Below are 24,548 nucleotides of genomic sequence, written 5' to 3' on the forward strand. Positions count from 1 at the left end.
TATTTATTAGAAAAGAAGCAACCATCGAATAATCTTGTACTTCCTTGTCAATTAGTCTTTTTCTGAACTAACTCTGTTTGAAAGTAATGTCCAGGGGAGGTTGGGGAGAGAGAGCTGTGGAAAAGTAGCCAACTGCCTTCACCATCTATCTATGAATGATGTGGATTTACCGGCTTTTTTCTTTTGGAGTTCTTCCTGAAATTTGGCCTTAATTTTTTTCAGGACGTTGGATTGAATGGAAATTTGGTAAGTGGATTGGAGATCCGATCGATCTATCTATCTATCTATCTATCTATCTATCTATCAATCAAAACAAATCCAAAGCTCGAGGCATGTCCATAAAGCTCCTCACTGTTCAAGTGTTCAAAGTGTCCTCACTGTGTGCTCTCGCACATCAGGGAAGGCAGGAACCTATGTAGGGACAAATGGACCAGGTGTACCAAATTCAGGGTTTCCACTCAAATGTCAAGTGTCAAATTCCCTGACCTTTCCCTGACTGTCACAAACCACAAACAAAAAAATCTGTATTTCCATGACCTTTAATGTATGGAAAAAAATATTTACCTTGACAAAAAATAGACACGGTATTACAGCGAGCATGTGGATGAACCCAAGAAAGAAAAATGATGGAAAATACTATTTTTTAAGGGCCAACTAAATTAGTATTCCATTACTAGTATTCTCAAAATGATAAAATCCCCTGACTTACCCTGCCTGGACTAGACATTAAAAAATCCATGATATTCCAGGAATTTCATGACCTGTGTAAACTTTGCTAATTGTGCAGGTGACTGGCATTGCGCTGCATCTAGGCCTAGGTTAGGGCACAAACAAACAAGTGGAGCAGCAGAACACAAACAGCTAAAAACCAGCAGGGTGCGCCCAAAACACAGGCTCTAAATCAGTGTTTCCCAAAGTGTGGTCCGCAAGCTATCCCAAGTGGTCCGCGGGCAGACATGGTAAAATATAATATAGATAATATAACAATCCAAACAGTTCTGCAAAAATGCCTATGTAAGCTACACCAGTTTCACTAGTTCGCCTGTCGGTATGATTGCTATACTGAGTGTATAAGCTAAGCGTGTGTTTGTCACGGTAGCTGGCCGTGGTCCTGGAATGCCTGAAGCGGAGTCGCAACGTGTGAAGTATGGATAAGGAGGCCGGCTTAAATATCCTGGAGGCGGAAGACAGGTGAGTTAATTGCGGTCAATCATCCCTAAGGGCTCCTCCTGAACTTTGTTTAGAAAACATCATTTAAATCCTCTGAAACAATAAGCAAGATGCAAAGACAATAAGCAAAGTGGTTCAGTGAGTAGGCCTGTTGTGTAATATATACTGTTGAAGTAGGTCTACTGTTTTTTTTTGTAGATAGGTGGTCTGTGATTTTTTTTTATTGGTTAAGTGGTCCTTGGTCTGAAAAAGTTTGAGAGACACTGCTCTAAATAAACTGAATGATAGGGGTTCAACAGTTGATGGGCCTAAAGGATACATGGGACAATGTTTTGACTAATATTGCTGGGCACCCACATAACCAGTTCCATGTGTTTTGAATGACCCCCAGAGATGGGTGAAGCACTATTGTGTGGGATAACTTGGGATGGGAGAAGTATGGCGGGTGGACGCGTGAGGAACGCCTGTGTCCTTGGAGCCCATTTTTCAATAAAAGGAATATGTTCTTTAGGTTCTCTGATTTTTTTTCTTCATTAAAAGCACTTTTGAAAATTACAAAACCTGAAAATTTGAATGTCTTCAGTGTAATTTGATCAACCTATATATATATATATATATATATATCTTTCAGTGCTAGTTAGATTTAAAATGGCCTAGAGTCAGTTTAGTTTCATTCATATGGGGATGCAAACTCATCACTATTTATGCTCCATTTCAGCCCTGCTCTGATTTAGGTGCCACTCACCTTTTTGATATCGAAACAGGTCACCTCCCAGATTTGAGTAGATCTCGGAGTGGGCTGTCAAGCGTTCAGGGGGGCACACCTGAGGCTTCGTATGACAGTAGACGAAGAGCCGTTCACTCTTGCATGAGGGGCGCATTTGTTTGGTGTAAATGCACCAGTGCTGTCATCGGGCAGAGTCTCCGAACCTCCTCCTGCTGAACGCAGTAGCAAAGCCATGACGTTTAAATCATGGAGAATCCCATGAATTTGACAAACATGAATTAGACATACATGAACTTGATGAATGTTGTGTGGGGAAGGTTAACTTGAGGATTTAGCTTGTGCGAGGGTTGGCCACACATTTTGCCTGATGCCATAAATCTAACATTAGTAGACTGATTTTTTATGGTCATTAAGTTGTGACCCGTATTTTTTACCGTTCAAGCCAATGATACAGTGAGCTATGTGGTAAGAAGTGCCTGTGTTTGGAACAAGCTGATGTTAGGCACAACTACTGGTGTCACCTTTCAAAGTAGACTACTCGACAGGTTTGTCATTAACAAGGTGCTTTGTTTCTACTGTATGTAGCTCTCTATGCTCTCATGTGCCAGCAATTCAGGGGTTTCTGTCCCTTTTTGTCCTCAACATGAAGTGAATCCATTCTTCAACCAGGGTCATACTTGCATTTCACCATATTTACCACTAAATTAAAGTCTGACATGACCTGTCACAAACAATGTCCATGGCAACGACTGGCATATGAATAAAGTCAATCTATCAATTTAAAGGTCCGACATTAGATCTGAATTAGCAGAATTTTGCTTAGGGGGCCAGGGAGCCCGGATTGGCTCTGGAAACAACAACAATATTAGCCTACACCTTACAAAAACATAGGGCTCCAGCACGTAGGCTGTGAAAACATACTTTAAAGGCTGTGTTGCAGGGTTAATTTTCCAACGAATTTGCGCAATTTGCTTGTTGGTAATAAACATTTACACTGTTATCCATTGTATTTGATGTTGTGCATCACAAAGCGGAATATAATACAAAAAAGTAGGTACCATTTTTCAGCGGTTTACAATGGTTCTCCTTTCCCCCACAATGCACTGCATTATGTCACCTTGACCTTGGGAAGACGACAGACCAAAGCCCGCCGTGAGACCCTTGAGAGTGATGAGAGAGAGGAGTAAAGAGAGACGAGTAAGAGAGTGTTCAGCAGTAGATAGAGCAGATTATAGATAAATACATATATATAGACAAATAGATAGATAGATAGAGAGATATATAGACAGATAGATAGATAGATCACGTCACATCTGCTGATCGCGGGGTGAGCTCCTCGACCAGCGACCAAAACGCACTCACCTTCCTAGGCTACAGCAAGGTTTGGTCTCAGCTTTGGTGGGGACACATCCCCAACTCCTGTTATCTCAATACCAACATTATTGTTTCAACACCTATACCAAGTGAAGAATCTCGATTTTACGGAAGCCTATTAGGGCCACATGAAGAGAAAATATTTTTGAAAATTCCGAGAAAAAAGTCAAAATTTTCAAGATAAAAGTCAACATTTTTGAGAATCAAAGTCAAAATTTTCGAGAAACAAAGTCAGAAATAATTTCTGAGAATAAAGTCAGAATTTCTGTTAGCCCATAGCTAGCATGATGCCTTATATTTTTAGATCTTATGGCTAAGTTTACCGGTACTTATCTGAACTAACGACATGAACACTGTCACTAACACATTCACTGACAGTAAAAAAATATGTGTCGTTATAGTATGCACTGCTCATTCTATAGTCAACCATCTCTGGCACTGCTGTGTTAAAAAAAACGCTAATACCTAAAACGACAAAAACTGGCCTTTAACATCATTTGAAGACATTTTTAAAATGATATACATATCTTGAGCGCTTTATGTACCCATTAATCGACAGTGGTGGTTAACCTGCAACATGGCCTTTAACAAACATATGACCACTTTGCTGAGCAGCAGTGGTAAAAGTAAGTAACTGTGAGTGTATGTGTGTGTGTGTGTGTGGGGGGGGGGGGGGGGTATTTGGGTGAGTGGGTGTGGTTGCGTAAATAATCCTGTACACAAAAAAATTGTCACCTCACCACATATCACCACCAAACCGAGAAGCAGTTGACAGATACATGACAGGAATGCCAAGAACACAAGGCCAACTGGTTCAGCCTAACACATACTTGTCTTACACATTAAATCAAATAAGAAGAAGAGGTAGCTCTGCACCTTTAGCATTAACCAACTAACTGGCATCAAGTGAGTAAGACTTTCATGACTTTCACATTTTGTTTGCTACAGCATGTTATTGATCATTATTGTTTAGCTCTCACTGAGAATCAGATTTAGGTTACTTTAGGTAGATTTAGTTTGCAGTAGATGAGTCATTAACACATAGACACATAGAACATAGAAAATTGATAATAAGACAAGTACTCAAGGTTCTAGTCCTTCATACTGTTTTTTAAACTGTCAGACTAATTCTCAGCCTTTGACTCATTTTGAAAACAGTACACATATTCACATTCTAAGACATATTGAGACCCTCAACACTTATTAAGGCACTGCCCTTCAAAAAGCAAGATTGGAAAAGTCTATAAATATTTTAGTTTTGAATGCAGTGCATTTTGCAGGACATTTGCTGTGTTTTTGTGTGTAGTTTTAAAAAAACAAAAATGAGACATACTTTTTATAGATTTTATGAAACAACTTAAATGTGTTTAAGCAAGCTTACCAAAAAAAGGTATACTTAAAGTTCATTTTATCAAGTAAACTAAAATGCAGTTGAAGTATAATTCCCAAGTTCACTTTAGGTAGTAAGTTTATTAAATGTACTTATGGTACACTTGTACTGTAAATAAACTAGTAAAGATAGTTATATACTTCTAGCACACCTTTAAGTATACGTTAAAGTATTTTTAAGATGTAAAAGTAGTAAACTTTTAGGTGCACTACACGTGAACTTATAGGTACACTGCCGTTCAAAAGTTTGGGGTCACTTAGAAATTTCCATTCCACTCCATAACAGACAGAATACCAGCTGAGATCATTTGCATTGTTTTTTTTTTAATCAGGGTAGCAGTTTTCAGATTACATTGTGTGCTTACATAATTGCAAAAGGGTTCTACAATGTTTTTCTCAGTTAGCCTTTAAAATGAGATCAGATTAGTAAACAGAATGTGCCTTTGGGACATTAGATTAATGGTTGCTAATAATGAATATCTGTTTACTTACAGTGGTGTGAAAAAGTTTTTTCCCCCTTCCTGATTTCTTATTTATTTATTTTATTTATTTATTTTATTTTCAGTTAAATGTTTCACATCAAACAAATTTAAATATTAGTCAAAGATTATACAAGTAAAGACAAAATGCAGTTTTTAAATGAAAGTTGTTATTAAAGGAAAACAAAATCCAAACCTATGGCCCTGTGTGAAAAAGTGATTGCCCCCTAAACCTAATAACTGGTTGGGCCCCAAGCTTTTGCAATAACTTGCAATTCGTCTTTTACAGCACTGTGGAGGAATTTTGGCCCACTCATCTTTGCAGAATTGTTGTAATTCAGCTACATTGGAGGGTTTTAGCATGAACTGCCTTTTTAAGGTCATGCCACATAATCTCAATAGGATTTAGGTCAGGACTTTGACTAGGGTAGACAATAATACTGCAAACACAATTATGTTTATCTGCTCTTATTGCTTATTAAGAGAGAAAGTTTATTTAGTGGCGTAAGGTGATACTCCCACTTATGCAGACCGGAACTGTCCCATTTTGCTCCCATAGTAACAAATTGCGTTGCTCTATTTTGTTAGTAGGCTAATCAATGATCAGTATATATTAAGTATATTTAAGTATAAGTACCAAGTATAAGCTAGACTTAAACCTTTATGTATACGTATCAGTATAAGCCAAGTATAATTCAATTTAAAACAAGCCATATGTATGCTTAGTTCAAAATAAGTAGACCAACACAAAGTAAGTAGGCCTACACTTCCATAAACTTATTTTTGCTAAGGGCAGTTGTGAAAAACTAAACTGTAAACCACTCGAACTAAAAATGGAAGAAATAAACTTTGCTTCCTTGTCTGTGTAATGTTGCTACAAATTGTTCCAGTTTGTCTCGATTGCTTACACACTATTACCAGACTTTTGAGCTAATTTCAAAACCAATGCCATGTACAAACAGACAAACATTTCTCCAAACTAAACTCCATTCTCCTGTTTTTACCTACTGTAGATGGCTTGATTAATATCCCAAAAAAGAGTACTAAATTGCATATGCGAAAATATTGCACGATCAGTTGGTAATGTTTTGCGGGTGATCTATAAGAGAAACTGTGAATGACAACCAGTAAACATATGGGTCGGCAGTATTTAAATGAAGGTTTTGCGCGTTTTATTGGTCACCATCATGGAGAGTGAGATAGGCCTACTAGGTGTGTTTCCATTAACCCTGAAAATCTGCAACTCTTAAAGAAAAAATGAGTAATGGAAACATGAATATTAGATTAGATTTATTGTGCAGAGTACAAGTACAAAGACAACGAAATGCAGTTTGCGTCTAACCAAAAGTGCAAAAAAGCAGAAAAGTGCAATGTGATAGTGATAGGTCGGACTGGGAACAAAATTCGGCCCTGGCAATTTTCTCCTGGACCGGCCCACTACTGGACCGACGACCCCCCCCCCCCCCCCACACACACATATATTACGATTTTGAAGTAACTTGCCCAACACTAATTAAACCACATGTCACTGCTTGACTAAATAAAAAATATAGGCTACTGAACATGCATGGAGATCGTCATAGTTGACAGAAATTACGATTTGTGCCAACATGTTGTAGAAACACAACCACAGCCTTTAGGCCTATTTGGTGCAAATCTTCTACATTGGTTATAGTCAGCGATTCACATTAACTGTAGGCTATCACCACAAGTGTATACTAAACATTTTTGCCCAAGTTTGTGTGCCGTCATCACATTTTGCAAAATTAGGCTACCTTCGTTACTAACCTACCAGTTGATACTTTTTTACGTGCATCGACTCGCGATTGATTGTGCATCTAATGTAACACTCGGTGGAGAGACTTCCACTTTCCAAGTTCCACTTTCACTATCGTTGTGAGCTAAAAGGCTACTATATGGGAAATACTTTGAAGTTCCTTTTGAGTCCAAACATGAATAGGTTTTCTTTAACCTGTGCTACACTTTTCCACCAAGTTGTGCGAAAATTGTAGGTACCCGGAGTTTTTTTATGTTGACAGACAAACCGCACTAGCCTACATGGTGCAGTAAATGGAAGCTCTTCGTAGCGCGTGCAACTTCTATAAAAACAATATATTTATGGAATAAAATTAGACACCTCTGATTGCTGTTCACGGTTAAACTGCGATGATGTGAACACCAGCCAGCAGAGGGCACTTATATAGCCTAGGCTACCATGCATGGACTCGTAGGCTATATTTCCCCACAAACCAAGCGGCTGCTTGGACAAATCCACTTGAGGGGTGGGGCAGGGGGGCGCTATCGTAACACACACTGAACCTGTCATGAAGAGGCCAAAATGATTGACCTGTCACCCCCCAATCCAAATGGATGCAACTGCATTTATAGGCTAAGCCTAGGTCTACATGACGGGCCGCAAATAGGCTAAATAACTTTAAAAAAAAAAAAAATAAATCCCGGAGGTCACCGGCCCACATGTGGACCGGCCCACCGGGCATTTGCCCGGTTGTACAGATTACCAGACCGAGCCTGGACAGGTGGTGTATAGACAGGATACAGAATATCGCAAAAACTCACAAATATGAGTATCTGGACAAAGTGGTCCTGGTTCGAGGAGAAAACATTGGTGCAAGTCTACTCTTAAAAGAAAATTCCGGGTTTTAGCACTTTAAGGCCCTTTTCTGGTTTGTTTTGGATGAACTAGAGTGGTGGACACCGAAATTCGGACGATTGTTCCTGTCTCGACTTTTCTCACTCGTTTTGAATCGCCTTTGACTTCTCAGGGTGGCTGGCAATGGGCATACTGTAGTAGGCTACTCAAACATGTCCTAAAACAACCCTTAACGTTCGTTTTCAAAACTGTGCAACTCACCAAGTGGTGGTGTTCGTTGATGTTCCAAAACAAGTAGCGTAGCGAAATACAGTTTCTGTCGTGTTTTATTTGGCATTTTGTAAAATCCCATTGATTTCTGATGGAAGACTTATTACGTTGATAGCTGCGCCACCGTCTATGCTTCAGGTTCAAATATTGAGCGGTTGTGAATAGTTCCACAATAGCAAATAAGACGGCTGGAAATCATACATTGCGCCGATATATTTGCTTTTAATAATCAACGAACACCACTAACCACTCGCACAGGCCGAGCGGCACATAAATAGTGACACATTGATGGTGACTCCCAGACAGAAACATGCTAAGCAAGTCTAGCTGTCGTCAGAGTTTGCTGCCAGGTGGCACCATATTGCACCTCAAGAAGGTTCAGGGAGAGTGGGACAACTCGAACGTGAGAGCAAGAACTCCCAAACTTTGTTAAATAATAGTCCTGAATGGTATTTTATAGTAAGACGCCTCAGGTGTGAGATGAGTCTGAGACTGTCATTTTTTTGGCACGATAAAGTATGGAGGAGGCCCGCCAGTTGCCGTTTTATCCTTGTGGTATTTGTCTGTCTTGTATATTTGTTTGTATTTGTTTGCATTTTGTTCGGCCTAAGGCATTGTGCAACATTTCTTATAGGGCCAATGATCTGTTTGCAGTGTTCACTTAGAGCAGGGGTGGTAGTGGGGTCGTATGTATGTGTAATTTTTCTCAGTCATTTCAAATTGGTGTTAAAGTTTGGTTTTCACTTCTAAGTTAAAGTGAAGGGTCTATAGAACAATTTGAGTCTGAGTGTCACACAGATAACAAAATAGCCTCTAGGGGGCGCTGCAAAATATTTAAACTGCTACAACTTTTGACTAGTTTAACCAAATATAACATATGAGGTATGTATGGATTCAGAATTAAAATGAGAAACTGGTGAGCTAAGCATTTGGTTACCAGATTAAAAACACACTTTATAATAAACACACTTTTAGCCCTGGACAGCAAAATTGTGCCTTTTTTTAGATAAAGGGTGGAAATGCCCTCAAAGTTGCAATGAAACATCATTTTTAAAGTTATTGTAAATAAAGCCTGGGTAATCACTCAACTCGATTTAAGATCGTTGTTCAGAATATCCCTGAAGCACAAAGATACCTAGGATACCCATACACAAATATGGCTGCATAAAGCTGATGTGATATTAAGCACCCAACTTGCAACTTTGAGTTTATGAATTTAGGATCATGAGTACTAACTTTTTTCAATCAAGCCATCATTTTATTCACAAAAAAAATTCACAAAAGAACTTTATATCTGGAAGAAAGTAAATCAATAATAATAATAATAATAATAATAATAATAATAATAAAATAATAATATGAGGAACAACAGCTTTTCTGGCATTAAAAAAACAAACAGAAGACCATAGGGCTAACATTTATTCCAATACTACACTCTACAATAACTATGACAGATAACAGATACGATAACAGTCAGGCTTGAAAATTTGATAGGCATCAAAGACTCAGCACTCGCTTGGTTTAGATCATACCTTCCTAACCGTCAACAAATTTACAGGTCCATAATAAACCATCTACTCAGATTATGGTAAAATATGGAGTGCCTCAAGGCTCAGTACTGGGGCCCCTGTTGTTTAGCAGATGATACATAACTATACCTCTCCATAAAACCTGATGAATTAACTCTGTTAGCCAAACTTGACACATGTATAAGAGATATAAAGACATGGATGACGAATAATTTCCTGCTCAGATAAAACAGAAGTCATGGTTTTAGGTTCTAAAAAAATGAGGGATATCCTATCCACATCACAGGCTACATATAGTGATCTTCCACTGACCTCATCCACAGGTGTTAAAAACCTAGGAGTTATAATTGACCAGGACCTAGCACTAAATAATCAGAAAAAAACAGATCACCAAAACTTAATTTTACCATTTAAGGAACATTTCAAAGATAAGGAAGTCCTTATCCTTACCAGATGCCGAGAAATTAATCCATGCTTTTGTCACCTCAAGGATAGACTATTGCAATGCTATTGCAATGCTATTACGCTGGCTGTAATGTTACCTGTCTAAAGAGCTTACAGCTTATACAAAATGCAGCTGCTCACACACACACAACATATGAACATATTTCCCCCATCCTAGCATCTTTACACTGGCTACCTGTTAAAAGTCATTGACTTCAAAATATTACTTATATCTCTTGGTTGGTTGCCTGCATTGAAAGAGGACACATCATGAAGACGCTCTTTTGTCTGCTTCTGACAGAAGAAGCACTTATCTATGCTGGCAGCAGCTGCTGCTGAACAAGTGTACAAAGTCCCTCTAGATGGACTTGATGCAGTTGCAGGTGTTGCTGCAGGTTCAGAAGATGGTCTACCATGTCTTTTCTGAGTCCTGCCTGCTTCACATGATTTCTAGTAGCAAATCTTAGCATGCTGCAGATGCTCACTGTTACAGGTGGATTTGTTGCAGTTCCTGTGCCAAACTGCTTTGTTCTGTTGTAAAATAACTGCACTGTAACAATGTAATCATTGGCTGATCTGTGATCATCTCCATACTCTCTCATGGACAAAAACAAGAAATTTGGCATATGTCTCTAGTGATGGGTCATTCGCCAGTCCACACATATCTGCCACTGGATACATAGCCCAAAATCTGTTTCTTTTAGAAAATGTGTGCCATCACCTGACTAACAGAAATACACACCTCAGAATATAACCTAACTAGACTGTGCCACCATGAACTATGAAAATGTGCTTGCTCAAATGTAAAAGGCTAGAAGGTCACTAATATCACCAACCATGAAGAACAGAGCACTAATTGCTTCAGGTTATTTGATATTCTAAATTCTATCACTGCCAGCTATCAACAGCCAACTGTCACTGGTAGTGTCTCTCTTTCTCTTTCACTCTCTTACACATACACACACACACACACACACACACACACTCACCTGTCTGTTTATCTGATCCTTTACCCTTTCTTTTCTTCACACTTACATAGGCTACGGAAGGCCTTACAGACTTCAGCTGGTACTAGCTATGTAAAAGTCTATTAAACTTGATTTAACAGAGATCTCTGCACTTTGTGCTCTGAATGGGCGTAGACAAGAACTGGCAGAGCAGGCTAGGCCTATACTCAAGCACACTAATAGGCATGAATTGATAGTATTGATATTGAAGTATTATTTTTTTAAGCGGACAATTTCGAGAATTTTAGGCACAATTTCTTGTTAAAGAGATCAATCATCAGGCTAAAAATGTTTAATAATGTATTGTTTATGTGGTCCACTTTTGCCTGAAGAAGACCCAGCAGGGTCGAAACGTTGCCTGTTGTGCATTAAATAATTGGGAGTCATAAGCAGTGTTGAGGACATTATAATTTTTCCACTTTTGCACACTACCTTGTAGAATATCTTTGCTTTTTGGCACCAAGCCCTATGTTATAATACCAGCAATGTGAGGTTTATGGACAAATCCAAGTTCCTTGGATTTACACCCTTTATCTAAAAAAAGCACAATTTTGCTGTCCATGGTCTAGAAGTGTGTTTATAATCTGGTAACCAAATGCTTAGCACACCAGTTTATCCTTTTAATTCTGAATTCATACATACCTCATATGTTAAAATTGGATAATCTAATGAAAAGTTGTAGCAGTTTATATATTTTACGGCGCCCCCCAGAGGCCATTTTCTATCTGTGTGTTTGACACTCGGACTCAAATTGTTCTATAGACCCTAAACTTCAACTTGGAAGTGAAAACCAAACTTTAACACCAATTTGAAATGACTGAGCCTTAAACAACCCCACTATGGGCAAACTGCGGCCCAAGCACTTTCATCCGGCCCGCCGAGCATTTCATTTGGTTATCAGGCTGCTCGCTATTTTTTTCCTGCGATAGAGACGACGTTGGTTTACTGCAAACTGCTTTTCACTCTCCTTAGAGAACGTTTACAATGTCAACGTCAAAACATCATGTTAAATAGAGAGAACATCATGTTAAATTAAGTTAACTCTTAGTTATCTCCTTTGCAGCAGATCTAACGTGAACATTATGCGATCCATTTAATTGGGAACGCGTCTGCACTCACGAGAGGGGGAGAGAGCCGCAGGTTCCAGCTTGTCATTGTTGATCATTGATATCCTTCTTATAAGAAACTTTTAAAAGGAAATTATGAAGGCAACAGTAGTTCCCACTACTGACCATTTAAAAACTATGAGAGGGCCCAGCCGTACAGCACTAGCCATAGTGGAGCAGGCAGAAGATCATTAAGAAATAAACGTGAATTAAAGCGACTGTCTTAAAGCGACAGTGCACAATTTATACATTTGTTAAACAGCATAAAATTAGCAGTATTTTTAAGCAATTCATATTTTAAAAGAAATACTTTTCATACTAAATTATAGGCAATAAAAAAATATTTTGTTTATGTGTGTGTCGTGGGGGGTTGGGAGTTGTTGTGCGGCCCGCCAGCCAATTTTCAAAACCCAATGTGGCCCTTGAGCCAAAAAGTTTGCCCACCCCTGACTTAGAGTATAGTTTCAGTTGGATAATGTAATGTATCAGTGTGTGCTTGTGCACTGTCTAAATGGTCTGGAGTGTCTCTTGCAGTGTCCCACCAGACTTTTACGGAAAAATTTTGTTTGGTCCCTGGGGGCCACTCCCCCACCGCGCTGGGCCCCCCAAAACCCCAAAAATGCAGTTTTTCCTAAATAACTACCTGAACCGTGGCACTGAGGATGAATAATTTTTCATGGTATGTTGGTCTCAAGGGCCCACATCAACCTGGCCCATAATCACTCATTTGTGATTTGCACCACCCGGTAAGCTTTAATCGCCCCTATCTTCAGTTAAGATGTTCAGAACTGCACCAAATTTTATGTGTATGATTAACCTGGCATTCTCTGGGGGTTTGCCAAGTTTCGTAGAATTTCATCCATGGGGGGGTCTAAACAAATGTAGGTTATGTGTACATTTAGTGACTGTACACTCATTGGCCTGTAGATGGCGGTGCACACATATACACATGCACACACACACAGGCACGCACATACTATCGGTATCGGCAATTAGAACTGCTGATACACAATTACAAATTCAGTAGGATTAAAGGAAAGCCAAATATTCATCATCATCATGGCTGCATTTCCAGCATTGGCGATACGTAGTCGTTTGTCCACTAGATGGCGCATCCTTGCAGTGAGACGTAATTTTGTTGGAAGTTAAAAGTGGGTTGGAAAAACAATGGACGCTTCCTACAAGGACTGTAGTTTACTGCAGAGAACGTCTAATAAGGATAGGACGATTTTCACATGAAATGTTATTCCCATTTCTTCTTGAAGCCGAAATAAATTTGAGAATGTTTATCGGACATGCTTGGTTTTTACTGCAGGTACGTTAATCTTATAATATCAATAAGGACCTAGGTACAATAATGTTACCGTTAGCATTGGTTGAGTGATGGAGGCCAATTTGATTGCATTTGTAGAAAACTATATATGCGGTTATACCAAGCAAATTGATAGCAGCACTGTAATTGTATCTTTCGACTGTCATCTCATTCTGGCCTACTAACAAGCTAAGTAAGTTAGCCACAACGTTTCCTAACGCGATGGTTTTCTAATGGAAAATATACCTGAAAGATAACTGGTCTATGATGCAAACACCGGGCTGGGACATTTCTGCTTGCTAAATAGGTTTTTTTCTGCTGTTGATTTGGTCACAGTCCTTGGTGGCCCTGTCAGTGCTTTGTAAAGTGTTGCATTAAGACCACAAAAAGTCTCAAAAAGCATCTAAGCTAACGTTCATTCCCAAACACCCACTAGGCTACTTCAATACTCTATTTTCAAAATGAACGCACCCGTGATGTAACCTGACTCTCGCCAGATTAATTTTGTTCCGCTTAGCTCCGCCTAGCTTCACTCACATCCATCTGGGACCTCTTCCGTTGGGAGTGATTTCTGCACCAGATTTTATGGTAGAGCCAATCAGGACGCAGGGCGGGAGTTTCATAGATGTGACATAGTGTAGAAGCGACTGTGACCTAGCGTTCATGGGCTTCAGAAAAACCTTTTTCCGAGTGAAAATATCATCATTCTGCGGCATTCACGTCATGTAATGTGTGAGTCACAGGTCGGAAACTGGGGCTAGATTTTGCTAACAGAGTTGCCCATTTAGGGGCTCGTCATCACTTTTGTCGTGACGTTGTAGTTCATTTGTAGTCCATGCCTTTCATGTCCAACAGGTTTAATGTGAACTTGGGAATTTGCCATTTTTGTCACTTTTTGCATATCTTTCTTTCACAAGCATCTTAAACTATATTTTAAGCAAATACAGTTGTTTATTTAGGATTAGTGAGTGTATGTTTTACCTTTGTTGTGGCATCCATGTTTTTCACACATTCCGATGGCAAAGCACATGAACACTTGCTGTGGGAGAAACGAAGTAGCCACGGGGGCGGTCCTTGTCATTCCGAAGTGCCATGAATGCACCATGAGACTGTTATCAGCGTCACGGGTTGGCTTCGATGTGAGTGGTTGAAGTAGCACGTCAATAGATGACGGACAAGTGGCTTATCCAATCATATGCAAGCATTTTTTGATTAGGCCCAGCCTTCTGAAGCAACACTTCAATGGATTGATCCAAGATGGATGAGCGGAGCTAGGTGGAACGAAATTCATCTGCCGAGAGTCAGGTTACCCGTGATGATCTATCTAAACCAAATATTTTAGAGCGCACTTTGAGAGATGTATCCAAGGCAGGGCTATACATATAATCGTAACAGGGCTGTACGTTAACTTTTTTTGCAAGTAGCACTGGTGCTACAGGGGTTAAAAGTTTTGTAGCACCAGCCACAAATTCTGTAGCATCGATATAAAACCTCTAAAATCTCTAAAAACAATCACAAGTAGGGCAGTTCATCACAGTTCATCAATTGTGGTTGGGATCTAGGCCTACTGCAACTGGATTGATAAAAGCTCATGTAGTTGCAAACATCTCACCTGGCTACATTGTGTTTGAGATGAACAAAAGCTATCAGCATGATATGTTATTTGGTTGTTGTGTTTTTGTAAAAACAAAAAAACAATCCCTGACAGTTCCATGCAGTTAGACTTTTCAATGGGTATCAGGAAGACAGGTCATGCCATTGATTTTTTGTTATTTTTTCTTATTCATGCATTGGAAATCAGTTCATTTATTTTTTAATAAGTAGAAGATATGCTGAAGATTTTATTCCACTAAGATTTAATTCACGTTTAGTTCATATTTCTAAGATTTTAGATTAGAGTAACCCTACATTCAACCTTCTTGTCATTGCACGAGTAAAATACCGTAATTACATCTAACCAGTGGTGCAAATGAGTAGGCTAACTGACATGTCAAACAGTGCACCCATGAAATGCATCCCTACTGTTCCATACACATAGGCTACAGTATGTTGCTTTACTAAAGATAGCTGAAGGTCTGTGGCTAACGCAGTTGTAATTAAAGTGTCGTGAAGGTTTTTTCGGAACCGATCTTGTATAGGTTATTAAGCACTAGCCTACTAAGCGAGACTGTTGCGCATGAAGTGGGCTCATATTTGACAGAGCCTAGAAGCGAACGTCCCGGTGGACTTTTTTCTTCTAAGTTTTAGATCTGAATGGTGTTGTTTGGATACTAAGTTGTTCGTTTAAAACTGAACTAAAAATGCAAAGGCGATTGCCACAAACTTCTACCTCTGCTTGCCTAATCTAATCCCCTCAGCCCGGCCCGGTCGGAAGATACTTTCGCTTTAGGCTAAACATAGCTATCACTTGTTCGATTCGCGAGGATAATTTGCAAGGTGTTGTTTGATTTGGAGTTGGATGTTTGGATACTAGGCCTACAAACAAGTAGACATACTTTTTAATCGCGTAGACTGCAACTAAGTTGAAATCAAAGTAGCCTACATCAATTCCCCGCTCACAGAAGTAGTCTATACGCACTACCGAGGTGAAGTTAGTTTGATATTTGATATTCGGATATTCGACAGATTTTTAAAAAAAAACCCGTGTTTGCAGACAATGTACAAACAGATGACCTGTCTACTTGCTCCCAGCCGACCTTAGGGACCGTCTAAAAAGTACCTTCTGAATTAACTTCATAGTCTTTTTTGTCAATAGCTTTGACATCATGTGACCTAGTGACTCCAAACCAATGCAGAAATATTTATCCTATATGGGACTCATCGGACACACCTCTTTTTATAGTCACTGTATGCACACTGTATTTTATATGAATATTTTGTAAAAAAAAAATACATTATATCCTATATGAATGGTCCTCTTTTTTCAATACCTCCCAGGTAATGTGACCTAGGGACTCCAAACCAATGCAGAATATTTATCCTATATAGGACTCATCGGGCACACCTCTTTTTATAGTCACTGTATGCACACTGTATTTTATATGAATATTTTAAAGAAAATACATTATTTACCTTAAGAAACGGTCTCCTTTTTTTCAATACCTCCCAAGCCATGCGACCTAGTGACTCCAAACCAATGCAGAATAGTTATCCTATATGGGACTCATCGGGCACACCTCTTTTTATGGTCACTGTATGCACACTGTATTTTACATTAATATTTTAAAGAAAATACATTATTTCATATAAGAAACAGTCTCCTTTTTTTCAATACCTCCCAAGCCATGTGACCTAGTGACTCCAAACCAATGCAGAATAGTTATCCTATATGGGACTCATCGGGCACACCTCTTTTTATGGTCACTGTATGCACACTGTATTTTATATGAATATTTTGTAAAAAAAATACATTATTTCCTATATGAATGGTCCTCTTTTTTCAATACCTCCCAAGTCATGTGACCTAGTGACTCCAAACCAATGCAGAATAGTTATCCTATATGGGACTCATCGGGCACACCTCTTTTTATGGTCACTGTATGCACACTGTATTTTATATGAATATTTTTTAAAAAATACATTATTTCCCATAAGGAATGGTCTCCTTTTTTTCAATACCTCCCAAGCCATGTGACCTAGTGACTCCAAACCAATGCAGAATAGTTACCCTATATGGGACTCATCAGACACACCTCTTCCTATAACCATTGAAAGCACACTATTTTATATGAATATTTTAAAGAAAGTACATTGTTTCCTATAAGGAATGGTCTCCTTTTTCAATACCCCCCCCCCCCCCAAGGGAAGTGAAGTAGGGACACCAAACCAATGCAGAATATCCTTTATGGGACTAATCAGACACACCTCAAATGAATATAATTTTTGCACATACTGTTGTATAGTACCCATTTGTTTCCTATGGAAACTGTGTTTTCTCAATACCTTCCATATAATAGTAGATGCCAAATCATTTTTCATATTGAGGTGTGTCTGATAAGTACCCCATAGCAGAACAGTTCTGTATTGATCTGTGTTGTTTAGGACCCCTTATATGGCAGCTATTGAGCAAAAAGCTGTTTTCCATAGGAAATAAATATGATTCTTTAAAAAAAATTAAATATAATAGTTCATGCAAAATATTATTTCACATTGACATGTGTCTGATTATTATCACATAGTAGAACAGTTCTATGTTGATCTGTGATGTCTAGCGAGAAAAAAGCTTGAGAGGTATTGAAAAAAGGAGACCATTCATGATGGCAAATAATGTATTTTCTTAAAAATATTCATATAAAATACAGTGTGCATACAGTGACTATAAGAAGAGGTGTGTCTTATTAGTCCCACATAGGATAACTATTCTGCATTGGTTTGGAGTCCCTAGGTCACATGGCTTGGGAGGTATTGAAAAAAAGGAGTCTGTTTCTTATATGAAATAATGTATTTTATTAAAAAAATTCATATAAAATACAGCGTGCATACAGTGGCTATAAAAAGAGGTGTGTCTGATGAGTCCCATATAGGATAACTATTCTGCATTGGTTTGGAGTCACTAGGTCACATGACTTGGGAGGTATTGAAAAAAGAGGACCATTCATATAGGAAATAATGTATTTTTTTTACAATATATTCATATAAAATACAGTGTGCATACAGTGACCATAAAAAGAGGTGTGTCTGATGAGTCCCATATAGGATAACAATTCTGCATTGGTTTGGAGTCACTAGGTCACATGAACTGGGAGGTATTGAAAAAAAGAAGACTGTTTCTTATATGAAATAATGTATTTTCTTTAAAATATTCATAAAAAATACAGTGTGCATACAGTGACCATAAAAAGAGGTGTGCCCGATGAGTCCCATATAGGATAACTATTCTGCATTGGTTTGGAGTCACTAGGTCGCATGGCTTGGGAGGTATTGAAAAAAAGGAGGCCGTTTCTTATGATAAATAATGTATTATCTTTAAAATATTCATAAAAAATACAGTGTGCATACAGTGACCATAAAAAGAGGTGTGCCCGATGAGTCCCATATAGGATAACTATTCTGCATTGGTTTGGAGTCACTAGGTCGCATGGCTTGGGAGGTATTGAAAAAAAGGAGACCGTTTCTTATGATAAATAATGTATTATCTTTAAAATATTCATATAAAATACAGTGTGCATACAGTGATCATAAAAAGAGGTGTGCCCGATGAGTCCCATATAGGATAACTATTCTGCATTGGTTTGGAGTCACTAGGTCACATGACCTGGGAGGTATTGAAAAAAGGAGACTGTTTCTTATATGAAATAATGTATTATCTTTAAAATATTCATATAAAATACAGTGTGCATACAGTGATCATAAAAAGAGGTGTGCCCGATGAGTCCCATATAGGATAACTATTTTGAATTGGTTTGGAGTCACTAGGTCACATGATGTCAAAGCTATTGACAAAAAAGACTATGAAGGTAATTCAGAAGGTACTTTTTAGACGGTCCCTATGGTCGGCTGGGAGCAAGTAGACAGGTCATCTGTTTGTACATTGTCTGCAAACACGGGGTGAAACCGGCCGCATAATTTTTTTTTTTTGAATATCTGTCGAATATCCGAATATCAAATATCAAACTAACTTCACCTCGGTATACGCACTTCAAACAAACAAACAAGCGTTTCACCGGGAGCCTACACCCGGCATGTAACTAAGAGCTCCATTCGCGAAGTGCAAAAACAGAAGACGGTCTATTTTTTTTTTTACGTAGCCTACGCCTCTATCACATCTGGTGTAGCCAGTTGCACTGATCACAGCAGAAGGTAATTGATGTAGCCTCCCTGTCAGTCTCACACGCATGCATTGTATTGCCATAAGCAAAACTGTATACTGTAGCACCAGTGCTACGTTGGTAAATCATCCATCGCACAAACTATCTTTTTTGTAGCATGTGCTGTACAGCCCTGCATAATATTATTTGTTGCACGTGCTACAAAAATCATTCTGTGCAATGGAAGATTTACTAACGTTACACCGGTCTGATACAGTTTTGCCTATACATGCGTGAGACTGAGACGCCTGTTTATTTGTTTTAAGTGCGTGCAGGGTGTGAGAGGGTAATCGATGTGCTTTGATTCCATCTTGGTAGTTGTAGGCTGTGAGATTAAAAAGCATGTGTGTGTGAATCCAAACAATGACACCTTCATTATGGCTTTCATTATGGCTGCTTTAGCAACAAACCTTAAGCTACCGTGTAGTGGGTCCCATTTAGAAGTGACTACTTAATTCACGCTTTCCGTGATTCACGGAGCTGCGTGAATTTTATTACAACTTTTCACCACGATGTGGCAGCTTAAGTCCGCTTGATACTGTAAGGCTAAGCCATTGGTTTCCAAAGGCGATTTTATTTGTGTCGCCAGCATAGCCTATTGACAATTTATGTTGTAAATAGGCCTACCTTATAGTACCTGTAGCTTAGGGAAGCTAACAGCTTTCTATTAGGATCTAGTTTGTTAACAGTTACAGTTTTGTCATAACTCCCTGATGCATTTTTGCATTTAGAATAGCCAGAGCGTGGATATCTCAATCGGAAACTTAACGGGCGCCTACCATGGACTAGGCTGGGTGAACCCAACCTGATCTGCCGGCAATTTATTTTTTGATTTCTTAAAAGATTGAGCTTGGTATCGTGAAAGCCAGACTAGCCATGGACCTCAGTTACACAATGCAAGGGAACATGAATCAGCCTATATTTGCACGAACAATAACGGACAACAGCTCTTCAACTTGGCCCGTTAAAATGTGTATGAACAGTCTAGCGACGCATTTCATGAAAGCCCATTTGGACATGTCAGTTATTTGCACCACTGGTTAGATGTAAAACTGCATTTAGTTTCAGACTACTGGTACTTAATTTGTGCATTGACAATAACGTATCACATGAACTAAAGATGACTAAAATCTTATGTAGAAAAAGAAACATTCACAAAAAATCCATCCATCCAAAAATTGCCTTTGTTTTTGATAGCTGTTGAAAACTGCATGGAACTGACAGAGATGTTTTTGTTTATTAATAAATAAATAAATAATAAATAAATAAAAATATAACATTATGCTGACCTTCTGCTTTTCCCAAATAAAACGTAGCCTACAGGTGTAAGTGGCCTTTCATTAATCCAGTTGCAATGGATGAACTGTGATGAACTGCCCTACTTGTGATTGTTTAGAGATTTTAAAGGTTTTATAACAATGCTACAACGTTTTTGGCTATTCTACAATCTATTCACCTTTGCAGCGCCAGTAGGCTACTTTCTGTGCAGTCGCACACACACACACAGGCATGCCAAACAAGCATACACAAAAGTTTCAAGAGTGGGGGATGGAGTAAAACATGGAGACAAATTGATTAGTGTGATTTATTTTCGCGGAACGGATGTACAGGACTGAGCGGCAGTCATATTTTGTACCGCTATGCGGTACACAGGGTAGGAATTTCACGGCAGCCACGTCGTAGCCCCTTGCGTTGGCCGTGACGCCCCTTTGAAAATCAGAGGTTTACAGGCCACGGTGGCCTAGGTGCCCCCTTCTTTAAATATTATGCTTTGCGTCCTACTAATAGCGATATATATTTAGACAATGGCCTGTCAAAACAATCTTAGCATTCACAGCGCAAATTACGCAGTGGAGAAAGTGACAGCGTAAAAAAGAAAGTGCGTCCAAATTCACTCATTCTTCTCAGTTGAACTACTCGCAAAGTAGCCTACTCATCACACAGACATAACAAGTAGGCCTATCACATGAAAGAGCTTTTTTCTCAGTTTTTAAACGATGTTAGCCGCTAATTGCTGTGGTGAACGGTTCGCGAGAAAAGTGAATAATAACATTCAATTTAATCATAAATTCTACTGAAGGTTTTGCGTCCATCTCCCTACCCATTCATCTGGGTGGAATACTTCACGAACCCTTCTATTCGTTTAACATATGACAAACCATATATCAGAATAAACAGCAGACCTTACCGAACAGAAAGGTGTAAAGCAGCCCCCTGTACAGTTAGCCGTTCAAGAGTAATCCCGTTTTGAATTTGCAGTACATTTCAACATACATGCATGTCTCCAAATTTGGGATTTAAGTTTTACACTGTGTTTAAATTGTTCCACATTATTTCATAACGGGCCAAATACAAAATAAATATTACAAATGTCGCCTAGATATCTGTAAATCAGAGGACAGCTGACTAAGAGTTTGTGAAAGTAGCCTTAATGATCACAAAATGCTAAGCATGCATCTAGGAGTTTCTTAAAGCTGAGCTGTGCTTAAATTGTTCAATACATGATTTCATAACAGGCCAAATATAAAATAAATGTTAAATATAGCCTAGATATCGGTAGATATTAGATGATCAGATGATTTACAGTTATATGTAATATGTCATGTTTCATGTTTTTGTAATGTTTCATAAAGTGATGCAGGTCTACTGCAGTTATTACAACTTTGATCATTTTTATAGCCTACTACTGTATTAACTTTGGCCTTGGTGCCCTGACATGTGGCCTTTGTGCCCCCCACCAAATATGCCCAACTGAAAGCCAAGTGGCCTTGCCCCCAGAATGGTGAAATTCCAAGCCTGGCGGTACATCTAGTTTATTTGATGTTTGTCTAATTTTTGTTCAATAAAATTGTAGTTTTGATTACATCTGCCCCATTACTGTTCCTTTATTGGACAGCCTGCGCAAGGATGGGGAAGTATGGTTATAAATTGTATGGTTTGCACACCCTATTGGTCCCACTTAGCATTAAATGCCAATGTAATAGTTATGACTGAATGGTATGGTAAGCTATGGTAGAGGTTAAAGTTCTTGTGGCACAGATGATTTATTGCAGTGCAAGGTTACACACAAAAAAACTCTTGCATTTTGTTACATAATATGCGAACATGAAGGAACATTTCCCTCCCAGATATTGTTATTGTTAAATAACTTAAGTTGTCACTACTGTAAATCTATATATCAAATTGTCACATGCTTTAAATGTAAAAGCAGTTTAATTGGTTTAATCTTTGAATATTTTTCGTTTACTATTCGATGCTCCCTGTGCCATAAAACGATACAGCACAGGTTTTTTGGAACTTTTGAATCATACATGAACCACACGACTGCATCAAAGACCATATTAAAGAGTGTTGCAACTCTATGGCTCAAGTTCAAGCTGAAAAGGTTGAGGTTGAACTCGCTCGGTAGGTTGGAGGTTTCTTGACGCATGAAGCATGGTCTGAAGGCCTATGCAATCGCTGAATGAAGGAGGACTAGTTATTCGCAGTGTGGATATACAGTTATTTGCAGAATAATAGCAGTGTGTTTTTAGTGCATGGGGGCCGCAGACAGTTTGTCCAACGACACACATGCACCGAATTCAAGCCACGGTACACTGAAGACAGTAAAGCATGGTGGTGCACAATTCATGTTATGAGGTTGTTTCTCATAACAGATACGGGGGGCAAATGCCTCTGCACACAATTGGATAGACCTAACCAATCAGAGCAACGAAATAGCCTACTGTGAATTCTGTTGGGAGAACAGCCAAAACATCCTTCTTCTCAACAAATGCCTTAATCACTGATTACATCTTGAACACCAGATGTGACAGAGTCTAACTTCTCTAGCAACAAGCTTTTTGCTGTAAGCAAAATCTCCAGAAGTGCGCTCTGAGGGGTATTTCACAAAACCTAGATAAGGGATTAAGCTGGGATTTTTTTGCTATCCTGGCTGAATTTAGCCTGGACTTGGTTTCACAAAAGGGATGGCACATATAGTCCGGTGGACAGAAAGGTGAACCCGGAAATGTTGAGTACACCAAAGTTTTATGATAGAAATATATAGTATGGGTCCCCAGCATGCAGAAACTGCCGGATGCTAATTTGCATATGTTGGGCAATTTGTGTAAATTAGCATAAAGCTTACAGAGGCCTTCAGTAGAAACCAGCCGTCACCTGGGCCTGGCTACGGGAGGAGTGCTTGCCTGAAGAGGGTCTCGATGCAGTGGCCACGGCGGAGAAAGACTTAACGCGACCGGGAGAGCGGCCTGAGGAAGCAGCCTTGGAAGATGAGGTGGTGACGCCGGCCTGGGCGCTGACTTCACAGCCAGAAGACCTGGAGCCCCTGCCCCCGCCGGGCGGCTTTAGGCTGGAGTTGCCGGTGGCCCTGGCTGCGGAGCAGAGCAGAAGTGGAGCGGCAAGGAGGTGGAGCCGTTTGAGGCACGACGGTTGGGCAGCCTCGGTGGAAGGGCCCTCTGAAAAGGCCTTGGCGCGACCGTGGCGGAGTGGAGCGGCCGGGAGCAGCGGAGGACAGCTCTGCGACAAGGCAGCAGAGGAGGGATGCCAACGTCGGTAGCTGTAGCCTGATTGCGCAGAGTGGTCCGGCTGCGATGGAGCTGGAGTCTGCTGCCCCGACTGGCAAGACGACGGAGCGGAGCGTCGGAGGTGTGGTGCCGGTTACGGTGCTCAGTGCCGGGGGGTCTGTGGCAGTGGAGGCTAGGCCCGCCAGGTGTTGGACGAACATTGCTGTGGTGCACACTGCGAAAGTGCGACCTGAGGGCGTTCGCTGGGGACGAGCGGAGACGGCCAGGTGACTGCCAGCACGCCCGCATTGGGCTGCTGGTGGTCGTGGTTCCTCGGGGTGAGTAGGGCTCTTGTGGTGTGTGCACCCCACCTGCTGTGTGGCAGTGCCAGAGACTTTGCTGGACTGAATGTGGGAACGCCCGCACCGAGGACGGCAATGGCTTGTTGGGGGAGCTGTGTAGCGTGCTGGACTGTGCTTGAAATTCCCACAATGTTTTGCGCTGGGGATTCTGGGAGAACTTTGGGGTTGTTAACATGTGTTCTTGTGCCTTTATGGTGTGGCGTCCAACCCTGTGTGTGTAAGGTGCGAATGTTCTTGACTTCCCTAGCGTGTGCTATGTTCTGTGCCTATGTCCCTGCTCCCGACCTTTAATAAAGCTTTTGATTAGACAACGCTGTCTCATCAATCGTTACACTATTAAATCTGCTTAGCATCATTAGCATGCTGCACATATTTGTTAAAGCTCTTGCATTCAAGTTGAATGATCATCTCAATACCAATGTTTCCCAAAAGGGCATGTCCCAAGGAGAACAATAT

At 39.8% G+C, this 24,548-nt stretch overlaps 1 protein-coding gene across 1 annotated transcript in view; it reads left to right on the top strand.

The window, feature by feature from the left end:
- Nucleotides 1-4,086: 4,086 nt before the first annotated feature.
- LOC143139840 (uncharacterized) overlaps nucleotides 4,087-24,548 on the top strand; it is a 76,064-nt gene continuing 55,602 nt past the window's right edge. Inside the window, exon 1 of the mRNA XM_076300639.1 lies at nucleotides 4,087-4,177. The gene's annotated coding sequence lies outside the window, so the exon portion shown is untranslated. The remainder of the gene's footprint in view (nucleotides 4,178-24,548) is intronic.

This window comes from Alosa pseudoharengus, unplaced genomic scaffold, assembly GCF_046254945.1.
Source record: "Alosa pseudoharengus isolate Yale_2024_CS ecotype anadromous, Long Island Sound unplaced genomic scaffold, YU_APseudo_1.1 YU_APseudo_1.1_scf_22, whole genome shotgun sequence".
Classification (NCBI taxonomy): domain Eukaryota; kingdom Metazoa; phylum Chordata; class Actinopteri; order Clupeiformes; family Clupeidae; genus Alosa; species Alosa pseudoharengus.